The 15964-nt window shown below is 47.0% G+C and overlaps 1 pseudogene; it reads right to left on the bottom strand.

Annotated features, from left to right (window-relative positions):
- The window catches only part of LOC122369219, a 29008-nt pseudogene extending 17748 nt beyond the window's left edge, over window positions 1-11260 (bottom strand).
- Window positions 11261-15964: the final 4704 nt, after the last annotated feature.

Raw genomic sequence — 15964 nt, 5'->3', positions numbered from 1 at the left:
TAGAGCTCTTAGCGCAAAACGGAGACCACCATTGAACTCCCCGTGACGAGCTGCATCGAATCGATACCCATTTTATGCAAAAATATCAACTTTGAAATTTGACCTAATTTGACCTGACCTTGACCTGACCTTGACCTGACCTTGACCAAAACGTGACCTAAGCTGGCCCTAAAGTCTGTCTGACCCACATAATCGCATTTGCCATGTAAAATGGACCATAAAACATGTATCACACGACACTTTCATATTGTGACCCCCCAGTGACCTGACCTCTGTGACCTGACCTGGTATCAGTGACCTCAAATAGCAAAATATGTGTTTGAAGAACATTTCCCCATCGATGATTTTCAATGAAATGCATTTTACACGATTTTACAACGCATTTCTTGAAATGCCTGTAAACGGTGAAAATTCGACATTTGACCTGACCTGTGACGTCATCGGTTTGACCGAGGTCAATGAAATTGGGTCACAAGGTAGTTCCCCGTTGGGGCTATCCAACACCGTTTACCGCTTGTCGCTATGTTGCGTGGTTCTCGAGATCTGAGGGGGGGCCAAAATGGCCCCCCCCATCAGACCACGTTGCTCGGCAGACCCCATCTGGGCGCGGGTTAATAAGTTTCTTTGATTCGGGATAGTTGCTAAGATGTTTTTAGTTAAAGGGATATGTTCACCTTGAAAAGTGGAGTGGATAGTTCCAAAGCACTTGAAAATAGTCGATAATACCTAAATGGGTGGACACACGCCATTAATTGGCCGAATTTTGTTGAAAATGATGAAAAACTAAATTTAAAGTAATGACGTAATGTATGGATATGACGTCATATACGACACAAAGCCACCTTGTGGAAATATAGCGAACTACAAATCGCTTCAAGTTATGGTGAATCGATGTGCTACAGACATTGTGCGCAAGTTTTGATAATTACGCAAACGTTTATGGCTATTTGTGTGCATTCTTTTTCGATGCAACATATTTAAAGCAATTTTATTTTCGTTTTATTTTTTAGACGAACCAAAGTTCGTCCTACTTGTGGCTCAAAAAGGCTTTGGTAATAAAATTTCAAAGTGATACAGCCATGAAGAATATTGAGCCGGGTTCACACCGGTTTTCCGGTCCGGAAAAATTCCATCTGTCGGGCCGGCACCAAAATGTTGAAATTGTCGCTAGATGTCAAAAAAGTCGCTAGGTATTATCGACTATGTTCAGGTGCTTTGGAACCATCCACTCCATTTTCTCAAGGTGAACATATCCCTTTAAATAAAAACATCTTAGCAACTATCCGGAAGCAAAGAAACTTATTAAAACACAAAAAAGGCGACTTATAGTATACGCGAGCTTGGAAAGACGACTTCACTTCATGTACCAAACGAATGGCACTTATTCACCAGTAGGAAAGGCAGCGCATGAATGGTGACGATATGAATCATGCATAAGTGGCATTCCTGCAATGCACTCCACTGCTTCGTTGGTATGCGGTAGCCAAACTCATTAATCAAAAATCGTGAGGCGATCGCAAGCTTAAGTCGTCTGTCAAGTTGACAACCTTGGGTCAGGACCATTAGGCAATGACATATTGGCGCCATTCGCTATTTGGTGATATCGATTAATAACTTAATTGGATGAAGTACGATCGTATAGCCAGGAAAAAAGAAGTGAAAAACTCATTATCTGTTAATTTCTTCTAAGCAAAGACGAAGTCATGAGATTAAGCTCGATAGTTTTTAGCTTAAAACCATTTTCATTTACATTTTAATACAGTTCCCAACCGTCAAGCCTTGGCGAGGGCCCGAGGCTACGGATTCGCACCATTCGGCAAAAAAAAATCCTTATCCCTTGCCCTTCCTTAACTCGAGACCTACTTGGACTTTAAGCCGACGTTGCCCCTGAGCATGATCCCTCTCAACCCCCTGTGGTGTTTCGACGTTGCCATGGTAACGCCCAGCAGCCAGTCGCACGTCACGACCTTCCTCGGTGTCAGAGCGACGCTGTCGGCCCGTCCAGGAAGACAGGTAGGTCGCTTGTCCTCCGACATTATAAAAAAGGATTTCAGGTTCAGGCACTCCATCCTATGACATTCCTTGTACAGGAAGTGGCTGAAAAGGTAGTTTAAAGACTTTTGATCCTCCTTTTTACACATGTACGATTAGCGTTTACGGTTCCTTGAAAAAGTCGTTTTATAACCGGATTTTCTCCGTATACTTGTTTTCTTCGCTTCCCAACGTTCATGTAGGTAATCATATGGGTTTAATAGGACATTGACATTAATTAGGCTTTACAAATGGCATACCCAATCCTAAAAACACTCAATTTTCTCGTAATTATCCTAATTGCGCTTCATTATGACTTTCTGTACGATTCAAAGAAGATTTAAGGTATTTTGAAATAATTAAGGCTGACATAAGGTTGCGAAGTACTAAAATGAGCAGCATGATTGAACAGTATTGAAAAATAACCGCATGTATATTGTATATTGTATATTGTATTAGCGAAGCATTCCAATGATGGATTAGTGTCAGCTTCTAGTCAATGACAATAGTAAAAACATATAAAACACAAGCACACACACGCATACACATTGTACTAAAATACCAAAACGCTAGTCACATGTCGAGTTTAAAAGTCGTAAAAACTCTGCACTAGTTCGAGAGCCGGTGGTGGCAGGCGGCAGGCGATTCCAGGACGAGGCCGCTCGGTACGACAAGGCCCGGCGCGACATAGACAGCCGGTAAGCCGGCAGCTCCAGCACACCGGCACACGTTGCCCGCGTTGAGCGCTGCGATACAGCGGCTCGCCGAGTGAATAGGGAGCGGATCGCCTCCGGAGCGCAAGGGTCACTCAGCGCCCTGAACACAGTGGAGCAGTCACGGTGGACGACAAGATCAGCAATGTCATGCCAGCCGAGGGCTCTCAACACCGGTGAAATATGTTCAGAAACCCGCGCTCCGGAGACGACCCTAGCACCAAAATTCAGGACCTTCTGCACCTTATGTAAATGACAGCGAGCGGCCCCGCCCCAGACGGAGAGGCAGTAAAGGATGTGGGGGAAAACATGGCACTGGATAAGGAGCTTACGGGTCTCGGGGGTAAGATGATGACGAATTTTATACAAACATAGAAGGATGGAATTGCACTTTTTGACAACATTTGAAATGTGCTTTTCCCAGGATAGGGTTGAGTCGACCGTCACTCCCAGCATCTTCACAAAAGGGGATGGTTGTAGTGTGTGACCGGATATGGTAAGGGAAAAGGATGAGGTTTTCTTGAGGTTCTGGTCAGTACCCACAAGAAGCAGGGTGGTCTTACTAGGATTCATTTTCAAGGAATTGGATGTGTAATAGGACTGGACAGCGAGCAAGGTGTCTTCCTGTTGTTTTTTAAGGACAGGTAAGTCAGTGGGAAGAGCGGAATCGAGGAGTTGGGTGTCATCCGCATAGGAAATGAGCCGTCCATGAGGAAGGTAGGAAGGTAGGTCATTTGTGAAGATGCTGAAGAGGATTGGGCCGACCAGGGAGCCCTGCGGAACGCCATGGGACATAGGAAGGGATAGGGAGCCGCCTCTCACCACCTGCCGCCGGCCACCGAGGTAACTCGCGAACCACCCGGGGTCAACACCGTACCAGCTCAACTTGGACAATAAAATACCATGGTCAACACTATCAAAGGCGCGACTGAGGTCCACCGACGTGATGGCAACAATGTGACCCTTGTCGACGCGGCGCGTCACCCACTCGACAGCGTCGGTGAGAGCATCCTCCGTTGAGTGATATCGGCGGTACGCATACTGAGATGGTGATAAAATAGAGGACGTATCAAGATAAGAAGCGAGCTGATTGCAAACCACCTTTTCACATACTTTCGATAACACTGGTAAAATTGATATAGGTCTAAAATTAACAGCGCTGTCACGGGAACCAGACTTATGAAGCGGCACGACAGAAGCAAGCTTCCAAGATGAGGGAAACGTACGTAAAGAAAATGAGGCATTGACTAGATGGAGAATGTGGGGTCCAATCACAGGAAAACACTGGCGAATAGCAAACAGTGGTACACCGTCATGTCCCACCGCACGGGAGGACGACAACTGCCGCAGGGCCACAGACAACTCCGGGAGTGTCGCCGGCCGCAGACACATGCTGGCCGTGGTGACACAGGGCGGCCTCGGCGGGAGTGGCGGGGGGTTGCCGGCTGCCAGTTCAGCGGCAATACGCGGACCGACTGTCGCGAAGTGTCGGTTGAACTCATCCGCCCGGGCCTGCGATAGGCCCTCGCGGGAGTTACCACCCCCGCCCCTCCCCGGACGCAAGGCGAACTCGCGCATGCTCGTGAGATGATGTTTTTCGTACTCCAGCGTAGATGGGTAGCCGCAGCGTAGATGGGAATGAACCGCATGCTCACTATCTTTAAAATCCTAGACGTGGCCTAAAAATGAATGAATATATTTTGGAAATGTTCCCTCTTCAGTTCGTTAATTAACAATACCATTATTATTTGGTATTATTAGTTTTAGAACTGAAAAAGAAACGTTTCCGATTTCCGAAATATATGCATTTATTTTTAAGCCAAGGTTAGACTTTTAAAGATAGTGAGCATACGTTATTTCTCAATTCTAAATAAGGCTGATTTTCTTTTTGCGGGAGTAAAAAGATAAGTTTCTTCTCAATTTCGGACGTTGCGGGGGGAGCGAGTTCAACGAGCCCCCTCAACCCTCCCGTCCCACCCGTTCTGGATTCGCCAGCATGTACCTTAACAAATATGTCTGTTTTTGTTTCAAGATAAAGGAAAAAGAAGCGAAATTAATTTCACGTCATGTAACATGATCTAAAGCGATTTGTGAACTTTTACTTTTTACGGCACCTGACTATTAAATGTCTATTTATAGTTACATCGTACATCAATGTTTCTGATTATGTGGGCACGAATTAAACAAGGTACAATGGGACTGCTTACACGAATTATGGCTGTCTTGTCCGACCGGTACGAAATGGTAAAGCCCACGGGTCAAAGGTTATAAGGGAACAACGGACGAACTGCATGTCAGCGTTTTTTTTTCTTCAATTAACAGGTCGATGGCTTTCCGCTTATTGATCTTCTTTTGCATTGCGCCACACAACGTCTTCTGTTTGTTGGCTGTTCAGAAAAAAAAAACTCTGATTAAACGTGAACGATAATCCATACGCTTGGTGGGACGAGACAGTTTTAGACAAATGTCTTAGCTGCAGCATTTGTGCTGAATTAAAATTACAGATAGCATAGACAACATGAACTACTATGCAGTTCATGCTTTCTATGCAGATAGTTAGTATTAAATGCCTTTAATAATTATTCTTAGGAGCAATCAACTATGGATCTGTTCATAGCAAATTGATTTGATTAGCCTGCAGTTAAAATATAACGCCTCTGGAAGTGTTGAAAAAGCAAATCGTAGTATCCGATTTCGGTTTGAGTCTAAAAATTTCGTGTAACGCTTCTAGTTAATAAAAGGACATCAGTTTAAAACGGATAGGTAGGTATTTTAAGACTCAGGATGAGCGGTGGTGGTCATTGGCACAAAGGATCTCGTTGTGATGTTTGTATGCTTCTATCATATCACAAAGCTGAAATAATCCAATTTTCTCCGACAGGGATGCTGCCTCGCACCTTGGCGATCATCTTGGGTGCGTTGATCCACGTGACCTCTGCCGGGGTCACCTTCCGGGTCACTGCGCATGCGCAAAGATATACGGGAAGTCCCCTAAGCAGTGCCGCGGGCGATACGGCCTTTCTCTGCGCCCTGAGATGTCTCCGCCGCGCCGATTGTGTCTCCGTTCAGCGCAGCGAGACGTCTTGTCTCCTCATAGGAGAGACACCTGAGGATGGGGATTTGACCCCGGAAACCGGGACTGATGTGTATTTAAGGCTACCGGATGTCACAGCTACCACACAACCTACAACGACGACGGCGACGGTCACTTCGACGGTGATGGCAACGGAAACGACGACCTTATCGGCGGCTGGAGGGCAGTGTGAGACAGGCTGGCAGGCAAGCGGAAGCGTCTGCTTTCTCGTGGTGTCGCGCTCGCAGGGTCAACACGAGTGGGCAGCAGACGACGCGTATTGTCAAAACCTGGGAGCGACTCTCGCGACATTCGCCAATCAGGAAGAGTTTGATTTTCTGTCAACAACTACAACTATAAAGGGGATCTGGTTGAACATGGTGGAAGATGATGGGTCGTTCGTCATGAGTGGAAGATCCGATGATTCGTTTTGGAGCACCAAGTGGTGTTCGGGTGAGCCAAGTGCAGGGGATACCTTCGCTTATCTGACGCATGCTCAGAAGTGTATCGAGGGTGAGGCGGAAGGTTTTACTCTCAGGAATACTGTGGTTGTTTGTCAAATGTTGCCGAACTGAGCAACGCAGTCGAAATGATGAATTGATGTCTTGTGATGGGCTGAAATGCGTCGATGAACTGAGTAGTGTTCATGAATGTGTTCATGAGTGAAGTATGGTCATCGATGGATTGGTATCCCGATTCTCGTGATGAACTGATCAGTGCTGCTGAACTGATGTGCCCAGATGAACTGATGTGCCGCGATGAACTGTTATGCGTCGCTGAAGCTGCATTACTATGCATTGTTATACTGGTGTGAGTCACTGAACTGATGTTCGCCGATGAGCTGACGTGTAGATAACCCGATGTTCGTCGATGAACTGGTGCTTGAAGGCTCAATGATGTCTCGTGACCACAAGCGTTGCTGCTGAACTGACGTTCGTTGATGAACTGATCTGAGGCGATGAGCTGATATGTCGCTCACAGCTGAACTGATGTGGTCGTATTATTTCGATGCACTCGTGAGCGATGCGATGTGATATAGAAATTCAGGTAGGTTATTTAGTAGAAGCGCTAGTTTTGTGACGTGGTCGCCTTTTTCTAAGGTGTTTGACGCCAATAGCAAAAAGGCGGCCTTAGACCCAGGTTTATAGTATTGTAGGTCATCACCGTTATTCTATACCTATGCATTATAAAGCATTTTCAACGGCTTAGGAGGATCGGCGCCACTTGATGCGCCTTTCTTATATAATGAAATAAACGATATCACGAACTTATGGTAAACAAAGCTAGCTTTTCAACTTGATGTTTAAAGGCACATCTCATTTGAATTAAAACCGACTTGCTTCCCTTTTTGCGCTTCCTTTGCGCTTTGCGCTTCCGCTTCCCTTTGAAAACCCTTTTTGCGGACCCAGTGTGACTCACAATGGACCCACAATCAGTTTCATAGCTTTGTTTTTCATTCTGCGAAGAACACTGCAAATCATGATGCGTTTTCATGCCTGGGATATAACCCTTTTGCGTGCCCACTCTTGCTCTATTTTGCTGCGCTATTGTTTTACAGTGTTTTAGTCACAAATTATGCACAGAAAAAAAAATAGTCAACGCACGAACGAAATAGTTACGCCGTATTCCCCATTCGCCGTTTGCGGATAGTTTGCTGTCGCATGTCGCATGCGACAATCGTATTTCCTGAATCTTGATTTCAAGTTTCGACAAGGAAATGCGACAGCCTATGCTTATCCTTTATGCAAATTTCGTTTGCAAAATTCACGTTCTTATGGTTTACACGAACTGTCTACTTCAGTTCTTGTTTGTTTGTTTGTTTGTTTGTTTGTTTGTTTGTTTGTTTGTTTTAATGTGACAGCTTTGCCTTTGGAACATTTCGTTGGCGACAGCTTGAACACTTCTTTCACCTCTGATGATAGCTCCCATATACTGCAAAAGTGCACAATGTGCATACCTGCGATACTATCATTTCCAGGGACGGTAGACAGGAAAACGAAGTGAACTTATGGTAAAATGATGACAACGGTAAATGATAGATGAAAAGAAACGAGCACAGTGAAAATGTGTCAACATATAAATCAATACGATGAAGGGAAAAAGTGATCACAACAAAACCAATAAGTATGAAAATGGGATTCCTATTGTACGCGCTAAGAAAATGTAAAACGTAGGCATATTCTGGCAAAAGGTGTGCTCTCGTAAATCCATGATTTTCGCTTATATCTGGTGGGATTTCCCGTTGTTATCGCTTAGTTCTTACCCACGGTGTGGAGCGACAGTTGGATTTACTGCGATTTGGAACATCTACTAATCAACGAAAACCCGAGCGTGATACTTTGCCAAGATGCATTGCAAATGCATAACAGCAGTAACCACGTTCTCAAGCACACGTTGTTCGCCTCAAAGCCTCAAAACGTCAGCAATATGCAATGCATAACCATGGGCAGCAGCGGTGTCATTTTCTTTTCTCACGGATTCTATGAATCTGTTATGGCACGTGACACGTGAATGTCACGGGTGCATTTGCTGGATTACTTTCAGGACGACCAGATAGCAAGAGGCCATGTTCTACACTCCAGACACCTGCATATTAAACTGGGAACGGTGGCAGCCTGATTTCATATCGCTAAAATCTGACTAGTGTCCTGCAACTGCGTGGAATACCCCTTCCGGAAGCGAACGCGGATTGCTTGTGTAAAGACCGGAGCCTATTTTGAATAATTCATTCCAGTGTTGATAGTAGTAGTTAAATATGATTCTTCTTTAGTTGAGGTTAAAACCCGCGCCCCACTGGGGGGAGGGCTATTCATAGCCCCCCTCCTGTTTTTCTGCAATAACTTCCAAACCACTTAACGTATCGACGCCAAACTTACAGTACCTTCGGCTGCATCAATTTGACACCTTGTGTTAAAATTTGAACTTCGTAGCTACCATAGGTCGGCCGAAAATGACATCAGAGTGACGTCATGTTCGGCCGATTTCGACGCAAAACCTTGAACCACGGCAATCGCTCCCAAGAGCTCAATTTTTAAGCTAGATCCAACTTCTTTGCATGAAAGGACTCAGAATTGATTGCGCTATCCAACTGCTATATCGGATTTAAATTTTGAATATTTCGAAAATCTATATAATAATATTCAAAATATATATTTTTATATTTTTTTCAAAACGTTTTTGCCTTTTCAAAAAAATCGGAATATATGTGACAGAACACATGCTTATGACTAACTCTAGCAAGTTTTAGCTAAATATCTTCAAAAATGGCCAAGTTATACGCATTATTGCAAACAATTCACAATTATTAATTTTTAAATCAAATTTTCAGTACGTATTTGACATCGTACACCAATATAAATAGCACCATCGTGTTCCTGAGCTCAAACTGCATCCAATAGACACCTTTTTTGTTGAAAAATTTTAACTTCAAAATTTGACCTTTTTTGACCTGAAAGTGACCTGACCTCAGCTAAATTCGACTCAAAATGACCTCGAATGACACAGACGACATCACATTCGAAATATATGGCCTAAATGAACCATAAAACATGTGTCACGTGACCGACGCATGATATAATATTTCCGTGACCTGTGATGACCTGACCCTGACCTAAAAATCAAAGTACAAGTTTGGAACCCTCAAGGTATCTAGAGCATCTATTCACGAGTGTGTAAACCAAAAATGAGCTTGATCTGACTTGTAAGACGGCGGCCAGAGCCCAAAAGGTGAACAAGCCGAAATGCTAATAGTTTTTACTTTGACCTGACCTGTGACGTCATCGGTGACCTCGAGGTCAATGAAATTAGGTTTCGCTCGACAGTTTTTCCGGGGCTATCAGACGCCGTTTGAATCTTGACGATCAGCCCGGTAGTTTCGGAGTTAGGAGGGGGGCTATGGAGAGCCCCCCCCCCCCCCCAGAAGGGCGTGTTATACGCAGACCCCAGTGGGGCACGGGTTAAAGGTAGACTGCCACCTTTTTTCCACAAAACGGTTTTCACTAGAGCTGAGCCACCTATGTCCCAGACTGAAGTCGGTTTTCCGAAATTCGAACCCGTTTGCGAGAAATCGGAGACCAAAGTTCAGTTTGATGCCATTTTTTTAGTCCAAGAAAACCGACATCTCTACTGTTTATCGATAACTTTGAAACACGAATTTTCTTATCTTTTGGTAAATATATGTCAAAACTTTGATTGTTTCGAGATCAGAGAAGAATTTTGGAGTGTCAAAATAAAAGTTAAACTTATATATTCAGTAGTTCATTTTTTCCAAAAAAGTGTGGGAAATGGGGTTTAACATGGGCCAGACCCATTCCAAATGAGCCATGATTTTTAAAAATGTTTTACGAACTTAAATGCAAAATAAATTAAACATGGCCAATTTCTTATGAAATCATATATTAGTAAATCATAAATTACCTTACTTTTTCAAATAAAATGTAATAATCTTATGACCTTGAAGTCTAGTGATGTGTAAACATTGTCGCTAGACATTAACCGATTGATAATTGTATGATAATCGACATTTTTTTCGCGATTCACGTGATGATACTTTGTCAGGTGAATTCTAAAATTTTGTTTTGTCCAGGGAATAAATCATAGGCCGATCTGAGAAAACTTTTTGAAGGTGGCAGTCTTCCTTTAAGTGCAGGTGTAGGACGCAGGCTTTACCGGGTTGATTGTTTTATAGTACCTAATGCATTGATGCATCGGGGGTTATTTTGGTGAACAAGACACACTAAATATTATGTTTTCAAAAATAGGTAGCTGTAGACCAGTAGCGGCGGAACACCTTCAATTAAGGGGGGGGAGGGCACTGCCGACCTTTGGTCCCCTTCTTTCCATGCAACACCCGTCGCCCATAGGGCTGTCAGTTAAAATGCCAAAATCAAAGGGGGGCAGCCTATGCTGTAGAACCTTCAATATAGTATTAGGTATCAGACTGTAACATGATGACATCGTGTTGATAGTAAGTACTATCTTGACCGGGATGAGGCTCGATCACGGCCTCGATGTTGCCATGGCGACACCTTTTTCTGAATAATAATAGGCAGGTATAGGGACAGATACATCTATCTATAGCCAGAATTGGCACGACAAGTAGGGGCAGCTGGCGCACCAGGGGATGAAGGGCATCATAAATGAGTTCAACTTCGGTGTATGCACTGAGAAAACAGTGTCCCGATTTTCGGGCTCAGAGACCAGTTTTCGGGCTAATGTACCATATTCAAAACAGACAGCACATTTCGAGAATACTTTCTGAGCTAGCGCCACATGGGCTCATACGATCCCTTAAATCGGTATCATTGATCGCAGAAACAGAGCTCAGTCAGTACCCATTATCGGTGTCAAGCTCTAAAACTAGTCTCACTATGATACCAGTTTTCAGCCTGATCCCCATTTTCGAGCTCACCTGATTCCAGTTTGAGGGCTCAAATTGTGTGGTGAAGCCAATATTAGGGCTCACGTCATCGCTTTTCGGGGCTTTGGTAAAAGCTGGATTGCGTCAGCTGGCTGGCCAGCTGGCGACGCACGAAAGGTATTTAATTTTAGATATACCTAAGCGCGGTAGTAGGATGGACATAAATATTTCAAATGGCTTTAAATGAAAAATTGATTGGTAAATATTTATTCTTTTATATCTAGCATTGATATGTAAGAAGCTCTGCTAGCGCCACCATACGGCGCCAGCTGGCAAAAAATCCAGTTAATACCAGAGCCCGCTTTTCGTCCGATGCAGCCCCTCCTCCCCCCTCCCCCGTGTCCAGCAGCTGCGAATAAGACGAAGCCGCGGACAAACTTTCTTTTTTTGCTCGGCCAGCCTAGCGCCAGTCTCGAGCGGTGGGACAGTTAACCGGCAATTTTGGCCGGGATGCAAAAGTTACGTTAAACCGGTTTATGTTAACCCGGGAGCAAATAACAACGTGGGAGCCTATCTTAGGTGTGGCAAAGCTAACGGATTACTTACTTGTTGCCGAGGTGCCCAAAGAAGGTACTGGAACCGAAAACACAACATTGGTTCATGTATTTATTAACATTCATACACACAGTCATACTTGTGCAAGGTGTCAGTGTTCGGTTGTGGGGTGTAATAGCCAGGGAAAAAGTTCTATGAACTGAAAAACCCGGCGCCTATTACTTCGCAACATGGTTGTGTATTCAACATGAACTGCAAGGAGTGCAGACGACATTGCCTGTGCTAACTTAACGTCTCACGGGCAGCGCCGCGCTCTGACACCTTGGTCCCAGAAGCGGCGGCGTTTCTGACCGCAAATCGCCGGAGAGCCGGTCGACGCCGTTGAGGGGACTGAGCAGGCCGCTGCCAGCTCCACCTTCACGTCCGCGCGGCGCAGCTCGGTGTGCGGCGGCGGCTCATCGCGCGGGCCGCACCCGTCCGTCCGCTGCACGAGCCGCTTTTCGATCCGACAGCGCAACACCGGCACGCCATTGTGCTGGCTGAGCGGCGGCAGCGGCACGTAGGCAACAAAACAGTAGAAATCGATGGGCCTGGATCGGCGTTGCCAGCAACGCCGGCAGCGGCGCGGCGGGAGGCGCCAGTGCCGCCGTCGGGGACGTGTGCCCTTCGCTGCGCTCATTCGAGTTGGCCGGCCGGCCGCGCGGCGTAGTCCTTTTGACACGGTGCGAGAAGAGCCGGATGAAGGTGGACTTTTTATTGGCGTTGCTGGTGCTCACGCCGCCGGCGTCCAGTTTGGGCGGCAAGTCCGAGTACCAGGAGTCGGACAAGTCCCGCGCGAACGCCGCCAGCCGGTCGTCGTCACTGCTGGCGGCGGCCCGCCGACGGCGCTGCCTCAGAATCGGACGAGTCGGTGGTACTGAGCACCTCGCGGGACGGGTAGCTGGGAGTGGGCCGGCCGCGGCCCCTGCCAGGCCGCGCCACCTTCACCGGCGCAGCCGCCTTCAAACTGCCCTTGCTGGGCGGCGGGTTGGTCGGCGGAGGCGGCAGCGGTGCCTCGACGTCAGTCCGAGTCGCTGTCACTGGGCGGCCGCCGCGGAGACGGCTTCTGTTTGACCCGCAGCCGGCCTGGGCCGGCTCGGCGCCCTCGGCCGGCGGCGCGCGCCGTTTCGAGCGTTTCACCTTTTCACTGTTACTCTCGCCTGGTCCTCAGCGTCGAGCGGCTCGGCGCTGTTCGGTTTCATGTGGCCCATGCTGCTGGGAAACTCGGGTGGGGACAGCTTTCTGACTGGAGTGCCGTCGAAGATGGAGGAGACGGGGGTGCTCGCAGAGTCCTTGCCCAATGCCCATGATAGAGCCGAGGCTCCACTGGACGCCCAGCTTAATCGGGCTATCGCCGCCCTCCTTCTATGGTGGATTCTTCGGCCCCCTACAGCCACTAGGGCCATCATATACTCCCAGATGGCGGCACCTAGGGGATGAGGGGGGGGGGGGTGTCTGGGCCACTTGTCCACCTCGTGGCGTCGCCAGCGACGCCTGCGAGTCGGAGCAAATGATTATGGGGTCTTCCTCGAAGGACGGGTGCTTCAGGAGATGTTGCTTTGCCGTTTTGGGCGCCACCATCTCAGATCGGTAAATGGAGCAAATCCTCCCCGCCGCCTCCCGCAGTACCAATGTTGTACTGTCTGGGTGCTCGGTGAGGACCCCAGCGCCGCCTTCCTATTACTCCCCCGGTCGCAGACCCGTCGACCCAGGCCCACGTCGCACGCTGGGGGAGCGCTCCCAGTCACGCCTCCGCAGCACTCCTCCTCGCTGTCGCGGACGCCCCGATCGGCAGCAGGTCCAGGTGGACCGTGACGCCGTCTGTTGGCGTCTACGGGGGCAGTCTCGTGGATAAGCGCGCCTCGGCGGGCAGCGCCACTCCAGTGGTCCCACACCGCTCCCCCGCGCTCTCTCCAGCCGGTCACTGACTTCAGTCACGGTTGGGGGGGGGGCTTCCGCCACGACGCGGCGGGTCCTCCGACGGGAGGGAGAGCGCCTTCGCCAGTAGGCGCGATGCCAGCGCATCCCTCCTCATCTCTCCATCGGCACGACGCCCACCTCGGCCCTCACGGCGAGTCTTGGAGCATGGAAATCGGGCAGCCAGTGATGACTCATGCCACCATCAGCATCTCCGCCTCCAGGACGCCAAGATGTGTGGCCGCAGCCGCAGGCAGCCACGCCGACCCCGCTGCCCGCATGCCCAAGTAGTCTCGAATCGCTGACACCTCTCCTGAAACAAGAGTGGTGTCGTAAACTTAAACCCCTTGCTGGAGCCCGCCAGCCGCGACAACACCGCCACACCAATTTTTGTGACCCCGGAACTTCCGTCCCGAGCCTTATTTCACGGCACGATGCTACAGTGCGCTACACGTATTGTGGTATTCAGCTTCCATGGAAACATCAACTAATTTGGACGCTCAAACATGGGAGTCAGGAGTGGTTAAGGCCCAGAGCGTTCTGTCTGGTTTATAAAACCTTGGCCAGCAGATGTAAACGTGCTTTTTGTATAAGTGGCTTAATTTTGACGCAAAAGGGCACTAACCTTCGGCGCAAATAATGCAGAAATTTCAGCGCAAATTGCAAAATAGCTTGCGCCGAACTTCGGCGCATGACGGCTTCACGGGCGTCCGGCGTACCATATGGATGTTTTCCAGTTTGGGCTGCAGGTTTTAGCTCTAGGTTTTAGACTGTAGGTTTTGGGTTGGGTTGGGCTGGGCTGGGCTGGGCTGGGCTGGGCTGGGCTGGGCTGGGCTGGGCTGGGTTGGGCTGGGCTGGGCTGGTTGGGGTGGTTGGGTTGGGTTGGATTAGGTTAGGTAAGTTTAGGTTAGTTTAGTTTAGGATAGATATGAATACCTATTTTTTGTAAGTTGAATTATTTTTTTCATTTTGTAGCATCATATGCCTTCCATCTTTGAACTGCCATATTCAAGCACCAGAATAAGTATGGACTTGAACCTTTTCCAGTCTGGATGCCTGTATGGAAGTTGTGCAAAATCATGCAGTTGAAGGTATTGTAACCACAAATAAGAGCTCATGACTCAAGTCTCAACTTGTCCATAATTGGTTATCTTGATGTATACTTGTAGACCCTTCCTCTTACTTGGCGCACAGGCATGGTGTCACAGTGTTCTAAAATTGGATTTCAATTGGGTGTCCCAATAAAAAAAATCTGAAGACAAAATGAGATAGATTTAGTCTTTCCGCAAAACTGCATAATGCCATTTTTACCTCAGATTTTGTCAGAACCTTCACAGGATCTGAAATGAAATGATGTAGAGTAGATGCATCAACTGTCAAGTCATGCGTAACCTGGCAGCTGGTTGTTGAATCAAACTTTTGACATATTTTTTTAGCAAAGATGAAATAAAGCCACTTGTCATATTTTTAGGATGAAAACATTTTCCCCATCATGTGTGGTTATTCACCTAAAATTCTGAAACATGGAACACTGTCATACCAGCATTCCATCATGTCAACCAGCATTCCGCAGCATGTTAGCAGAAGCAGCAGCATGTTATAAGTATATGAAAGATCCAAATAGGTTGTAGGTTGGTAGGTATTGGTACTAAGTTTAACTTAATAGGTTAGTAGGCAAGGTTAGGATTAATTTTAGTTGAGAATCAAGATAACCATTACGAACAAGTAACAAAATCCTTACCTACCCTTGAAAGCATTGCTTCAATCACATCATCACGAAGAACCAGACAAAATTTTTGCACATTCTTACACTATGTGACATCCTGAATCCAGATATGATGCTTTCATGTGGCGCAAATACAAGAAAAACGAATAATCAAACCCGTGCGTATTCGTATCAACGGCGCCACAATTGTAGATCAGACCTTTTCTGAACAAATGCCACCACAATTTTAATTGATAAGGGATTAAAATGGCATGAGCATCAACATCTTGATTTTTTCTAAAAGATAGCGATAACTGATAACTAATAACTTACCATTCATTTTGAAATCACGGCGGTAGGTACACCAACACATGGCACTGAAAACAGCAAAGGACGGAATGGCGGAATGTCGTATGGAGCCCTAAAACGCAGCTCGAATTTATAGCGTTTCCTCTCGCTTCAGCCGGACCGCCAGGTCCCACACGCCGCGCCACCTCTCGTCACTAAACTGTATTCTCGCTCAGCATTGCCAGTATGGCGGCCAATAGAGGAGCACGTAATAGAGAAACAAG

The sequence above is a fragment of the Amphibalanus amphitrite genome, unplaced genomic scaffold (genome assembly GCF_019059575.1).
Source record: "Amphibalanus amphitrite isolate SeventyFive unplaced genomic scaffold, NRLGWU_Aamphi_draft 001016F_arrow, whole genome shotgun sequence".
NCBI classification, from domain to species: Eukaryota; Metazoa; Arthropoda; class Thecostraca; order Balanomorpha; family Balanidae; genus Amphibalanus; species Amphibalanus amphitrite.
Note: the sequence above shows the minus strand (reverse complement) of the source record. Positions and strands in the feature narration are given on the sequence as shown.